This window comes from Schistocerca gregaria, chromosome 11 (assembly GCF_023897955.1).
Source record: "Schistocerca gregaria isolate iqSchGreg1 chromosome 11, iqSchGreg1.2, whole genome shotgun sequence".
Lineage (NCBI taxonomy): Eukaryota > Metazoa > Arthropoda > Insecta > Orthoptera > Acrididae > Schistocerca > Schistocerca gregaria.
In genome coordinates this window covers 11,769,480-11,783,917 of record NC_064930.1, presented here as the reverse complement: position 1 = coordinate 11,783,917, position 14,438 = coordinate 11,769,480, and the positions used below count along the sequence as shown (strand labels likewise).

The window sequence follows — 14,438 nt, the reverse complement described above, 5'->3', positions numbered from 1 at the left end:
GAAAATAGAGTTCAGACACCGCTCTGAGTAAGACTAACGTGTTGTCCACCTCTAGACTTCAATGACGTTAAGCCGTGATACCTAAGACAGATCTGCACTCGATGACACCACGATAACAGCCGGTCCCCACACTTACATCTTGCTCTCCTTATGACAGTATACATCATATCAGTCTGTGACGCTGGTTTTGCAACTTCTTGCGTGCGTTTATGTTCGCCGCGACCAACACTTACCATGCACTGACCACAAAACATGGAGGAGCCGGGGCTTGAACCCGAGACCGTTCACACGCTAAGCGAACGATCTGCCAACTGAGCGACAGCTACACACACGATCAAGCCTGGCTATTCTCCATTCTTTGCGACTCTGATGTGCACGGACACGATGGTTGGTTCGTTTGTAGCGGCGAAGGTACCAGAATACAAAGGCGCGGACACGTTCATATACACAAGAGTTCCAAGTAGTTTCGATGCTCTGGTATTACGAATGCAAATTCCGTCTGTTTTGAACGTCTTAAATTGAAAGGGCGGTCACAAATTGGTCCATTTCACTCCTTGTCGACAATCACACAGCACCTGAGGTAACAAGCACATCTCGAGCCCCATTGTGCTCTCCATTGTTCATGCCAACTCAGTGTGTAAACCTCTTGTCGTCCAACTGCAAAACACTGGGACACAACAAGTTTCCGCGTCTCCATTGCACTGATCGTACTACGAAACGCTCCCCAAACTTGGCAATCACCCATGCAGATGACTTTTCCGACTTTGCACGACGCTCAAGCAACGCCCACGCTAGTGACAGCCTTATTTACAGTTCGACGTCGCGCCAAAGCGAATGAGCACATTTCACCTACGGCTTAGGCCGCTCTTCTAGTGTGGCTGCTCTGTGTCTGCAGGCAGCGAGGGGCTGCAAGCTTCCTGTGTTTGCACCTATATCACCTGTGCTTCCTTGTCAGAGACAGACTATCGCAAAACATACAACTCACTCCATGAATTGATTGCTACGCCATCTGTTATCAGCAGTCACAACCAGCAACACCAGTAGCAGCCGACTGCACGCAAAGAATGGGAACGTGCAGTGGGATTTACGTGAAATCGGCGCAAGGCAGATCTTTCCGACGTAGGCTTGAGAATCTTATGGGAACATTTGTACTGTTTCTAAATTAAGTGTAGGTGTGGGAGAAGGGTGCTTCCTGCGCACGAATAAAAGCACGCTCGCCAATTGTGGATGCTAATCGTTCGCTTGTATCAGCCTACACACCTCTGCCGGTTGGGAATTATTCCACTTGCATGGCAAGGTGCGCATGTATGTGTGATAAAAATTCTGGAGGCGCTGGGTATCGATCCCAGTACCTCTCGCACGCTAAGCGAGCGCTCTACCATCTGAGCTACGCCCAGCCCCCCGATAACTACTAGTGCTACATACAGTCATATCAACGTCACAGACCCTTGCACTCCCATTATTCCGCAGACAAACACTACTCTCTATGTATCAGTGAGGGTGTCTTTCAGGTTTCGTGCATTCTGTATCGAATCGTAGTTGGCCACAATGAAAGTGGCACCCATAACGTCGAAAATAGATTTCAGACACCGCTCTGAGTAAGACGAACGTGTTGTCCACCTCTAGACTTCAATGACGTTAAGCCGTGATACCTAAGACAGATCTGCACTCGATGACACCACGATAACAGCCGGTCCCCACACTTACATCTTGCTCTCCTTATGACTGTATACATCATATCAGTCTGTGACGCTGGTTTTGCAACTTCTTGCGTGCGTTTATGTTCGCCGCGACCAACACTTACCATGCACTGACCACAAAACATGGAGGAGCCGAGGCTTGAACCCGAGACCGTTCACACGCTAAGCGAACGATGTGCCAACTGAGCTACAGCTACACAAACGACCAAGCCTGGCTATTCTCCATTCTTTGCGACTGTGATGTGCACGGACACGATGGTTGGTTGGTTTGTAGCGGCGAAGGTACCAGAATACAAAGGCGCGGACACGTTCATATACACAAGAGTTCCAAGTAGTTTCGATGCTCTGGTATTACGAATGCAAATTCCGTCTGTTTTGATCGTCTTAAATTGAAAGGGCGGTCACAAATTGGTCCATTTCACTCCTTGTCGACAATCACACAGCACCTGAGGTAACAAGCACATCTCGAGCCCCATTGTGCTCTCCATTGTTCATGCCAACTCAGTGCCTCGCTCTTTGCTACTGTGTAAAACTCTTGTCGTCCAACTGGAAAACACTGGGACACAACAAGTTTCCGCGTCTCCATTGCACTGATCGTACTACGAAACGCTCCCCAAACTTGGCAATCACCCATGCAGATGACTTTTCCGACTTTACACGACGCTCACGCTAGTGACAGCCTTATTTACAGTTCGACGTCGCGCCAAAGCGAATGAGCACATTTCGCCTACGGCTTAGGCCGCTCTTCTAGTGTGGCTGCTCTGTGTCTGCAGGCAGCGAGGGGCTGCAAGCTTCCTGTGTTCGCACCTATATCACCTGTGCTTCCTTGTCAGAGACAGACTATCGCAAAACATACAACTCACTCCATGAATTGATTGCTACGGCATCTGTTATCAGCAGTCACAACCAGCAACACCAGTAGCAGCCGACTGCACGCAAAGAATGGGAACGTGCAGTGGGATTTACGTGAAATCGGCGCAAGGCAGATCTTTCTGACGTAGGCTTGAGAATCTTATGGGAACATTTGTACTGTTTCTAAATTAAGTGTAGGTGTGGGAGGAGGGTGCTTCCTGCTCACGAATAAAAGCACGCTCGCCAATTGTGGATGCTAATCGTTCGCTTGTATCTGCCTACACACCTCTGCCGGTTGGGAATTATTCCACTTGCATGGCAAGGTGCGCATGTAGGTGTGATAAAAATTCTGGAGGCGCTGGGTATCGATCCCAGTACCTCTCGCACGCTAAGCGAGCGCTCTACCATCTGAGCTACGCCCACACCCCCCGATAACTAGTAGTGCTACATACAGTCATATCAACGTCACAGACCCTTGCACTCCCATTATTCCGCAGACAAACACTACTCTCTATGTATCAGTGAGGGTGTCTTTCAGGTTTCGTGCATTCTGTATCGAATCGTAGTTGGCCACAATGAAAGTGGCACCCATAACGTCGAAAATAGAGTTCAGACACCGCTCTGAGTAAGACGAACGTGTTGTCCACCTCTAGACTTCAATGACGTTAAGCCGTGATACCTAAAACAGATCTGCACTCGATGACACCACGATAACAGCCGGTCCCCACACTTACATCTTGCTCATCTTATGACAGTATACATCATATCAGTCTGTGACGCTGGTTTTGCAACTTCTTGCGTGCGTTTATGTTCGCCGCGACCAACACTTACCATGCACTGACCACAAAACATGGAGGAGCCTGGGCTTGAACCCGAGACCATTCACACGCTAAGCGAACGATCTGCCAGCTGAGCTACAGCTACACACACGATCAAGCCTGGCTATTCTCCATTCTTTGCGACTCTGATGTGCACGGACACGATGGCTGGTTGGTTTGTAGCGGCGAAGGTAGCAGAATACAAAGGCGCGGACACGTTCATATACACAAGAGTTCCAAGTAGTTTCGATGCTCTGGTATTACAAATGCAAATTCCGTCTGTTTTGAACGTCTTAAATTGAAAGGGCGGTCACAAATTGGTCCATTTCACTCCTTGTCGACAATCACACAGCACCTGAGGTAACAAGCACATCTCGAGCCCCATTGTGCTCTCCATTGTTCATGCCAACTCAGTGCCTCGCTCTTTGCTACTGTGTAAAACTCTTGTCGTCCAACTGCAAAACACTGGGACACAACAAGTTTCCGCGTCTCCATTGCACTGATCGTACTACGAAACGCTCCCCAAACTTGGCAATCACCCATGCAGATGACTTTTCCGACTTTACACGACGCTCACGCTAGTGACAGCCTTATTTACAGTTCGACGTCGCGCCAAAGCGAATGAGCACATTTCGCCTACGGCTTAGGCCGCTCTTCTAGTGTGGCTGCTCTGTGTCTGCAGGCAGCGAGGGGCTGCAAGCTTCCTGTGTTCGCACCTATATCACCTGTGCTTGCTTGTCAGAGACAGACTATCGCAAAACATTCAACTCACTCCATGAAGTGATTGCTACGGCATCTGTTATCAGCAGTCACAACCAGCAACACCAGTAGCAGCCGACTGCACGCAAAGAATGGGAACGTGCAGTGGGATTTACGTGAAATCGGCGCAAGGCAGATCTTTCCGACGTAGGCTTGAGAATCTTATGGGAACATTTGTACTGTTTCTAAATTAAGTGTAGGTGTGGGAGGAGGGTGCTTCCTGCGCACGAATAAAAGCACGCTCGCCAATTGTGGATGCTAATCGTTCGCTTGTATCTGCCTACACACCTCTGCCGGTTGGGAATTATTCCACTTGCATGGCAAGGTGCGCATGTAGGTGTGATAAAAATTCTAGAGGCGCTGGGTATCGATCCCAGTACCTCTCGCACGCTAAGCGAGCGCTCTACCATCTGAACTACGCCCACCCCCCAGATAACTAGTAGTGCTACATACAGTCATATCAACGTCACAGACCCTTGCACTCCCATTATTCCGCAGACAAACACTACTCTCTATGTATCAGTGAGGGTGTCTTTCAGGTTTCGTGCATTCTGTATCGAATCGTAGTTGACCACAATGAAAGTGGCACCCATAACGTCGAAAACAGAGTTCAGACACCGCTCTGAGTAAGACGAACGTTTTGTCCACCTCTAGACTTCAATGACGTTAAGCCGTGATACCTAAGACAGATCTGCACTCGATGACACCACGATAACAGCCGGTCCCCACACTTACATCTTGCTCTCCTTATGACAGTATACATCATATCAGTCTGTGACGCTGGTTTTGCAACTTCTTGCGTGCGTTTATGTTCGCCGCGACCAACACTTACCATGCACTGACCACAAAACATGGAGGAGCTGGGGCTTGAACCCGAGACCGTTCATACGCTAAGCGAACGATCTGCCAACTGAGCTACAGCTACACACACGACCAAGCCTGGCTATTCTCCATTTTTTGCGACTCTGATGTGCACGGACACGATGGTTGGTTGGTTTGTAGCGGCGAAGGTACCAGAATACAAAGGCGCGGACAGGTTCATATACACAAGAGTTCCAAGTAGTTTCGATACTCTGGTATTACGAATGCAAATTCCGTCTGTTTTGAACGTCTTAAATTGAAAGGGCGGTAACAAATTGGTCCATTTCACTCCTTGTCGACAATCACACAGCACCTGAAGTAACAAGCACATCTCGAGCCCCATTGTGCTCTCCATTGTTCATGCCAACTCAGTGCCTCGCTCTTTGCTACTGTGTAAAACTCTTGTCGTCCAACTGCAAAACACTGGGACACAACAAGTTTCCGCGTCTCCATTGCACTGATCGTACTACGAAACGCTCCCCAAACTTGGCAATCACCCATGCAGATGACTTTTCCGACTTTGCACGACGCTCAAGCAACGCCCACGCTAGTGACAGCCTTATTTACAGTTCGACGTCGCGCCAAAGCGAATGAGCACATTTCACCTACGGCTTAGGCCGCTCTTCTAGTGTGGCTGCTCTGTGTCTGCAGGCAGCGAGGGGCTGCAAGCTTCCTGTGTTTGCACCTATATCAGCTGTGCTTCCTTGTCAGAGACAGACTATCGCAAAACATACAACTCACTCCATGAATTGATTGCTACGCCATCTGTTATCAGCAGTCACAACCAGCAACACCAGTAGCAGCCGACTGCACGCAAAGAATGGGAACGTGCAGTGGGATTTACGTGAAATCGGCGCAAGGCAGATCTTTCCGACGTAGGCTTGAGAATCTTATGGGAACATTTGTACTGTTTCTAAATTAAGTGTAGGTGTGGGAGGAGGGTGCTTCCTGCGCACGAATAAAAGCACGCTCGCCAATTGTGGATGTTAATCGTTCGCTTGTATCTGCCTACACACCTCTGCCGGTTGGGAATTATTCCACTTGCATGGCAAGGTGCGCATGTAGGTGTGATAAAAATTCTGGAGGCGCTGGGTATCGATCCCAGTACCTCTCGCACGCTAAGCGAGCGCTCTACCACCTGAGCTACGCCCACCTCCCCGATAACTAGTAGTGCTACATACAGTCATATCAACGTCACAGACCCTTGCACTCCCATTATTCCGCAGACAAACACTACTCTCTATGTATCAGTGAGGGTGTCTTTCAGGTTTCGTGCATTCTGTATCGAATCGTAGTTGGCCACAATGAAAGTGGCACCCATAACGTCGAAAATAGAGTTCAGACACCGCTCTGAGTAAGACGAACGTGTTGTCCACCTCTAGACTTCAATGACGTTAAGCCGTGATACCTAAGACAGATCTGCACTCGATGACACCACCATAACAGCCGGTCCCCACACTTACATCTTGCTCTCCTTATGACAGTATACATCATATCAGTCTGTGACGCTGGTTTTGCAACTTCTTGCGTGCGTTTATGTTCGCCGCGACCAACACTTACCATGCACTGACCACAAAACATGGAGGAGCCGGGGCTTGAACCCGAGACCGTTCACACGCTAAGCGAACGAACTGCCAACTGAGCTACAGCTACACACTCGACCAAGCCTGGCTATTCTCCATTCTTTGCGACTCTGATGTGCACGGACACGATGGTTGGTTGGTTTGTAGCGGCGAAGGTACCAGAATACAAAGGCGCGGACACGTTCATATACACAAGAGTTCCAAGTAGTTTCGATGCTCTGGTATTACGAATGCAAATTCCGTCTGTTTTGAACGTCTTAAATTGAAAGGGCGGTCACAAATTGGTCCATTTCACTCCTTGTCGACAATCACACAGCACCTGAGGTAACAAGCACATCTCGAGCCCCATTGTGCTCTCCATTGTTCATGCCAACTCAGTGCCTCGCTCTTTGCTACTGTGTAAAACTCTTGTCGTCCAACTGCAAAACACTGGGACACAACAAGTTTCCGCGTCTCCATTGCACTGATCGTACTACGAAACGCTCCCCAAACTTGGCAATCACCCATGCAGATGACTTTTCCGACTTTACACGACGCTCACGCTAGTGACAGCCTTATTTACAGTTCGACGTCGCGCCAAAGCGAATGAGCACATTTCGCCTACGGCTTAGGCCGCTCTTCTAGTGTGGCTGCTCTGTGTCTGCAGGCAGCGAGGGGCTGCAAGCTTCCTGTGTTCGCACCTATATCACCTGTGCTTCCTTGTCAGAGACAGACTATCGCAAAACATACAACTCACTCCATGAATTGATTGCTACGGCATCTGTTATCAGCAGTCACAACCATTAACACCAGTAGCAGCCGACTGCACGCAAAGAATGGGAAAGTGCAGTGGGATTTACGTGAAATCGGCGCAAGGCAGATCTTTCCGACGTAGGCTTGAGAATCTTATGGGAACATTTGTACTGTTTCTAAATTAAGTGTAGGTGTGGGAGAAGGGTGCTTCCTGCGCACGAATAAAATCACGCTCGCCAATTGTGGATGCTAATCGTTCGCTTGTATCAGCCTACACACCTCTGCCGGTTGGGACATATTCCACTTGCATGGCAAGGTGCGCATGTATGTGTGATAAAAATTCTGGAGGCGCTGGGTATCGATCCCAGTACCTCTCGCACGCTAAGCGAGCGCTCTACCATCTGAGCTACGCCCAGCCCCCCTATAACTACTAGTGCTACATACAGTCATATCAACGTCACAGACCCTTGCACTCCCATTATTCCGCAGACAAACACTACTCTCTATGTATCAGTGAGGGTGTCTTTCAGGTTTCGTGCATTCTGTATCGAATCGTAGTTGGCCACAATGAAAGTGGCACCCATAACGTCGAAAATAGATTTCAGACACCGCTCTGAGTAAGACGAACGTGTTGTCCACCTCTAGACTTCAATGACGTTAAGCCGTGATACCTAAGACAGATCTGCACTCGATGACACCACGATAACAGCCGGTCCCCACACTTACATCTTGCTCTCCTTATGACTGTATACATCATATCAGTCTGTGACGCTGGTTTTGCAACTTCTTGCGTGCGTTTATGTTCGCCGCGACCAACACTTACCATGCACTGACCACAAAACATGGAGGAGCCGAGGCTTGAACCCGAGACGGTTCACACGCTAAGCGAACGATGTGCCAACTGAGCTACAGCTACACAAACGACCAAGCCTGGCTATTCTCCATTCTTTGCGACTGTGATGTGCACGGACACGATGGTTGGTTGGTTTGTAGCGGCGAAGGTACCAGAATACAAAGGCGCGGACACGTTCATATACACAAGAGTTCCAAGTAGTTTCGATGCTCTGGTATTACGAATGCAAATTCCGTCTGTTTTGAACGTCTTAAATTGAAAGGGCGGTCACAAATTGGTCCATTTCACTCCTTGTCGACAATCACACAGCACCTGAGGTAACAAGCACATCTCGAGCCCCATTGTGCTCTCCATTGTTCATGCCAACTCAGTGCCTCGCTCTTTGCTACTGTGTAAAACTCTTGTCGTCCAACTGCAAAACACTGGGACACAACAAGTTTCCGCGTCTCCATTGCACTGATCGTACTACGAAACGCTCCCCAAACTTGGCAATCACCCATGCAGATGACTTTTCCGACTTTACACGACGCTCACGCTAGTGACAGCCTTATTTACAGTTCGACGTCGCGCCAAAGCGAATGAGCACATTTCGCCTACGGCTTAGGCCGCTCTTCTAGTGTGGCTGCTCTGTGTCTGCAGGCAGCGAGGGGCTGCAAGCTTCCTGTGTTCGCACCTATATCACCTGTGCTTCCTTGTCAGAGACAGACTATCGCAAAACATACAACTCACTCCATGAATTGATTGCTACGGCATCTGTTATCAGCAGTCACAACCATTAACACCAGTAGCAGCCGACTGCACGCAAAGAATGGGAAAGTGCAGTGGGATTTACGTGAAATCGGCGCAAGGCAGATCTTTCCGACGTAGGCTTGAGAATCTTATGGGAACATTTGTACTGTTTCTAAATTAAGTGTAGGTGTGGGAGAAGGGTGCTTCCTGCGCACGAATAAAATCACGCTCGCCAATTGTGGATGCTAATCGTTCGCTTGTATCAGCCTACACACCTCTGCCGGTTGGGACATATTCCACTTGCATGGCAAGGTGCGCATGTATGTGTGATAAAAATTCTGGAGGCGCTGGGTATCGATCCCAGTACCTCTCGCACGCTAAGCGAGCGCTCTACCATCTGAGCTACGCCCAGCCCCCCTATAACTACTAGTGCTACATACAGTCATATCAACGTCACAGACCCTTGCACTCCCATTATTCCGCAGACAAACACTACTCTCTATGTATCAGTGAGGGTGTCTTTCAGGTTTCGTGCATTCTGTATCGAATCGTAGTTGGCCACAATGAAAGTGGCACCCATAACGTCGAAAATAGATTTCAGACACCGCTCTGAGTAAGACGAACGTGTTGTCCACCTCTAGACTTCAATGACGTTAAGCCGTGATACCTAAGACAGATCTGCACTCGATGACACCACGATAACAGCCGGTCCCCACACTTACATCTTGCTCTCCTTATGACTGTATACATCATATCAGTCTGTGACGCTGGTTTTGCAACTTCTTGCGTGCGTTTATGTTCGCCGCGACCAACACTTACCATGCACTGACCACAAAACATGGAGGAGCCGAGGCTTGAACCCGAGACGGTTCACACGCTAAGCGAACGATGTGCCAACTGAGCTACAGCTACACAAACGACCAAGCCTGGCTATTCTCCATTCTTTGCGACTGTGATGTGCACGGACACGATGGTTGGTTGGTTTGTAGCGGCGAAGGTACCAGAATACAAAGGCGCGGACACGTTCATATACACAAGAGTTCCAAGTAGTTTCGATGCTCTGGTATTACGAATGCAAATTCCGTCTGTTTTGAACGTCTTAAATTGAAAGGGCGGTCACAAATTGGTCCATTTCACTCCTTGTCGACAATCACACAGCACCTGAGGTAACAAGCACATCTCGAGCCCCATTGTGCTCTCCATTGTTCATGCCAACTCAGTGCCTCGCTCTTTGCTACTGTGTAAAACTCTTGTCGTCCAACTGCAAAACACTGGGACACAACAAGTTTCCGCGTCTCCATTGCACTGATCGTACTACGAAACGCTCCCCAAACTTGGCAATCACCCATGCAGATGACTTTTCCGACTTTACACGACGCTCACGCTAGTGACAGCCTTATTTACAGTTCGACGTCGCGCCAAAGCGAATGAGCACATTTCGCCTACAGCTTAGGCCGCTCTTCTAGTGTGGCTGCTCTGTGTTTGCAGGCAGCGAGGGGCTGCAAGCTTCCTGTGTTCGCACCTATATCACCTGTGCTTCCTTGTCAGAGACAGACTATCGCAAAACATACAACTCACTCCATGAATTGATTGCTACGGCATCTGTTATCAGCAGTCACAACCATCAACACCAGTAGCAGCCGACTCCACGCAAAGAATGGGAACATGCAGTGGGATTTACGTGAAATCGGCGCAAGGCAGATCTTTCCGACGTAGGCTTGAGAATCTTATGGGAACATTTGTACTGTTTCTAAATTAAGTGTAGGTGTGGGAGGAGGGTGCTTCCTGCGCACGAATAAAAGCACGCTCGCCAATTGTGGATGCTAATCGTTCGCTTGTATCTGCCTACACACCTCTGCCGGTTGGGAATTATTCCACTTGCATGGCAAGGTGCGCATGTAGGTGTGATAAAAACTCTGGAGGCGCTGGGTATCGATCCCAGTACCTCTCGCACGCTAAGCGAGCGCTCTACCATCTGAGCTACGCCCACCTCCCCGATAACTAGTAGAGCTACATACAGTCATATCAACGTCACAGACCCTTGCACTCCCATTATTCCGCAGACAAACACTACTCTCTATGTATCAGTGAGGGTGTCTTTCAGGTTTCGTGCATTCTGTATCGAATCGTAGTTGGCCACAATGAAAGTGGCACCCATAACGTAGAAAATAGAGTTCAGACACCGCTCTGAGTAAGACGAACGTGTTGTCCACCTCTAGACTTCAATGACGTTAAGCCGTGATACCTAAGACAGATCTGCACTCGGTGACACCACCATAACAGCCGGTCCCCACACTTACATCTTGCTCTCCTTATGACAGTATACATCATATCAGTCTGTGACGCTGGTTTTGCAACTTCTTGCGTGCGTTTATGTTCGCCGCGACCAACACTTACCATGCACTGACCACAAAACATGGAGGAGCCGGGGCTTGAACCCGAGACCGTTCACACGCTAAGCGAACGATCTGCCAACTGAGCTACAGCTACACACACGACCAAGCCTGGCTATTCTCCATTCTTTGCGACTCTGATGTGCACGGACACGATGGTTGGTTGGTTTGTAGCGGCGAAGGTACCAGAATACAAAGGCGCGGACACGTTCATATACACAAGAGTTCCAAGTAGTTTCGATGCTCTGGTATTACGAATGCAAATTCCGTCTGTTTTGAACGTCTTAAATTGAAAGGGCGGTCACAAATTGGTCCATTTCACTCCTTGTCGACAATCACACAGCACCTGAGGTAACAAGCACATCTCGAGCCCCATTGTGCTCTCCATTGTTCATGCCAACTCAGTGCCTCGCTCTTTGCTACTGTGTAAAACTCTTGTCGTCCAACTGCAAAACACTGGGACACAACAAGTTTCCGCGTCTCCATTGCACTGATCGTACTACGAAACGCTCCCCAAACTTGGCAATCACCCATGCAGATGACTTTTCCGACTTTACACGACGCTCACGCTAGTGACAGCCTTATTTACAGTTCGACGTCGCGCCAAAGCGAATGAGCACATTTCGCCTACGGCTTAGGCCGCTCTTCTAGTGTGGCTGCTCTGTGTCTGCAGGCAGCGAGGGGCTGCAAGCTTCCTGAGTTCGCACCTATATCACCTGTGCTTCCTTGTCAGAGACAGACTATCGCAAAACATACAACTCACTCCATGAATTGATTGCTACGGCATCTGTTATCAGCAGTCACAACCAGCAACACCAGTAGCAGCCGACTGCACGCAAAGAATGGGAACGTGCAGTGGGATTTACGTGAAATCGGCGCAAGGCAGATCTTTCCGACGTAGGCTTGAGAATCTTATGGGAACATTTGTACTGTTTCTAAATTAAGTGTAGGTGTGGGAGGAGGGTGCTTCCTGCGCACGAATAAAAGCACGCTCGCCAATTGTGGATGCTAATCGTTCGCTTGTATCTGCCTACACACCTCTGCCGGTTGGGAATTATTCCACTTGCATGGCAAGGTGCGCATGTAGGTGTGATAAAAATTCTGGAGGCGCTGGGTATCGATCCCAGTACCTCTCGCACGCTAAGCGAGCGCTCTACCATCTTTTTTTTTTTTTTTTTTTTTTTTTTTTTTGGGCCTGCTATCACCCCTTTTAGCCCATCCTTGCGCTCTCCATAATTCGCCTTCATCGGCGTCGGCTTCTCACGCCATGTACATTACCATAAACTGATGAGACGAAGTTAATCCCTTTATCGTGGAGAAACTAATGTACCCCTTCTTTGGGCTTATTGAAAATGTGAAAAAAGAATGAAGTCTTCAGTAGGTAGAAACAGAAGTTATGTTTAGTTTGTTTCCTTCTTCATCGCTGTTTTTTGTTGTCACACTTAAAGCTAATAGTCTTCCTTGACAAAGAAACGTCAGAGGGCATTTCGAAACTGCCTCTTCTCTCTGAAAATGCTTAAAAAACAAACCATATTCGGTGAGAAGCAACTATTTATAATGGCTTCTTGAAAAATAAATTAATAAACGTTGAACTCAAAGAACGGCAATTCCGGTAAAAACTAAAATAATTTTTTTTTTTCACGATTGTTAAGTAAGTTAGTAGTGGTGAACACTCTCTTACGTTTGTCTTCTGTGTCCGCAGATATTTCTTGTTAATTCTTTTACATCAAGGTCTTGATTAAAAAATTTGCGTATGTTTCTTTATATTTACTAGTCTTCAGTAACATGTGATGCTCAGTTAGCAGAGAGATCCAAAAATCCTCTTGGCTTTTCTCTTCCTTCGTGAAGAGGTAATGGACCGTTGCCGCTTTCAGCCAATTGACTGCGTTGCGTTTCGTGTTAGGAAAGGGTACATCATCCGGTGTCAAAAAGTCCGCAGGCGTTATAGCGTTAGGTGACGTTCGAAGGATGAGTGCCAGCTTTCGTCGGACATTCAGCCAGATATCTTTAACCTTGTCGCACACGAAACGATGTTCTTCGTTATCAATTAAACTACACGTTGCACACAAAGGCGAATCCGCTAAGTGGATCGAATGAAGTTTCGAGTTTGTTGCAACTTTCCTATTTACAACAAAGTACCATGTTGCTTTCAGACGAGTAGCTAAGTTACGGTTATGAATATTTGCCCATATCACTTCCCAGTTAGAACATGGATAGTTTTGTTCTATTTTGTTGTTCTTCTTTTCTCCCATCAATTTGCCATATATTTCTTTTACGTTTGCCATGTCTTTTTCCGGAATTCTTGAACGTAGGTAGCTATATTCTATTAAAAACCATCGTAAATGGTAAAGTCCGCTCGGTATGTGCTGCACATTAATGGGTGGAGAGCGGTCATCTGGAGCTATTTCAGATAGCAAGTGCGCGGCGATACAGCTGCCGGATTGTCGCCATTGTTGAAACGTATTGGAGATGTACAGAGCCTGCGACTTTTTAGTAACATTCGTTAAGTTTAAGCCGCCATTATTAGTGGCGAGCGTCAGAGTGTCATACTGGATTTTAAATATGTGGCCACGGCTCACAAAATAGCCTATTGCTGACATAATTTGTTTGGCGATGCCGGCGGGTATTGGCAGTATCTGGGCGACATAATTGACTTTGGAAGTAATAGAGACGTTCGCTAAAGACACTCTCTGAATTTCATTTAATTGTCGAATACTATGTGTCCGTACACTAGCTCCTATGGTAGTTAGTACTTGTCTATAGTTGGCCGCAATAGTTTGACGTATATTTTTTCGGAAATCAATGCCGAGACACTTCAAGGCTGTTAGCTCACGTAACTGACCGTGTGTGCGCATGCCAATGCCACATCCGATATTGAATATGCCGGACTTGGTTTTGTTTAACCTCGCGGCTGACGCTCGTTCGTATTTTTCTATTATGTGCATTGCCGTCTCGACTTCCGCTACATTCATAACGAGAAACCCAACATCGTCCGCATAAGCTTTACATATTATTTTGTTTCCTCGTATTTGCAATCCTTGTAACCGCTGAGTCAAGGTAGCGAGCAAAGGTTCGATGGCCATGGCAAAAAGTGCCATGGACAACGGACAACCTTGCCTGACGGAACATGCGATCTCGACTGGCCGGCTAGGCTGTCC

The 14,438-nt window shown here is 48.0% G+C and overlaps 6 non-coding genes across 6 annotated transcripts; all 6 read right to left on the bottom strand.

The window, feature by feature from the left end:
* Positions 1–1,324: 1,324 nt before the first annotated feature.
* Positions 1,325–1,401, bottom strand: Trnaa-agc (transfer RNA alanine (anticodon AGC)). Its single transcript has one exon. It is a non-coding gene; the product is annotated as a tRNA-Ala (tRNA).
* A 1,501-nt stretch (positions 1,402–2,902) lies between these two features.
* Trnaa-agc (transfer RNA alanine (anticodon AGC)) lies at positions 2,903–2,975 on the bottom strand. Its single transcript has one exon. It is a non-coding gene; the product is annotated as a tRNA-Ala (tRNA).
* A 3,095-nt stretch (positions 2,976–6,070) lies between these two features.
* Trnaa-agc (transfer RNA alanine (anticodon AGC)) lies at positions 6,071–6,144 on the bottom strand. Its single transcript has one exon. It is a non-coding gene; the product is annotated as a tRNA-Ala (tRNA).
* A 1,504-nt stretch (positions 6,145–7,648) lies between these two features.
* Positions 7,649–7,725, bottom strand: Trnaa-agc (transfer RNA alanine (anticodon AGC)). Its single transcript has one exon. It is a non-coding gene; the product is annotated as a tRNA-Ala (tRNA).
* A 1,501-nt stretch (positions 7,726–9,226) lies between these two features.
* Positions 9,227–9,303, bottom strand: Trnaa-agc (transfer RNA alanine (anticodon AGC)). The gene has a single exon. It is a non-coding gene; the product is annotated as a tRNA-Ala (tRNA).
* Positions 9,304–10,804: 1,501 nt separating this feature from the next.
* Trnaa-agc (transfer RNA alanine (anticodon AGC)) lies at positions 10,805–10,878 on the bottom strand. The gene has a single exon. It is a non-coding gene; the product is annotated as a tRNA-Ala (tRNA).
* Between the last annotated feature and the right edge of the window lie 3,560 nt (positions 10,879–14,438).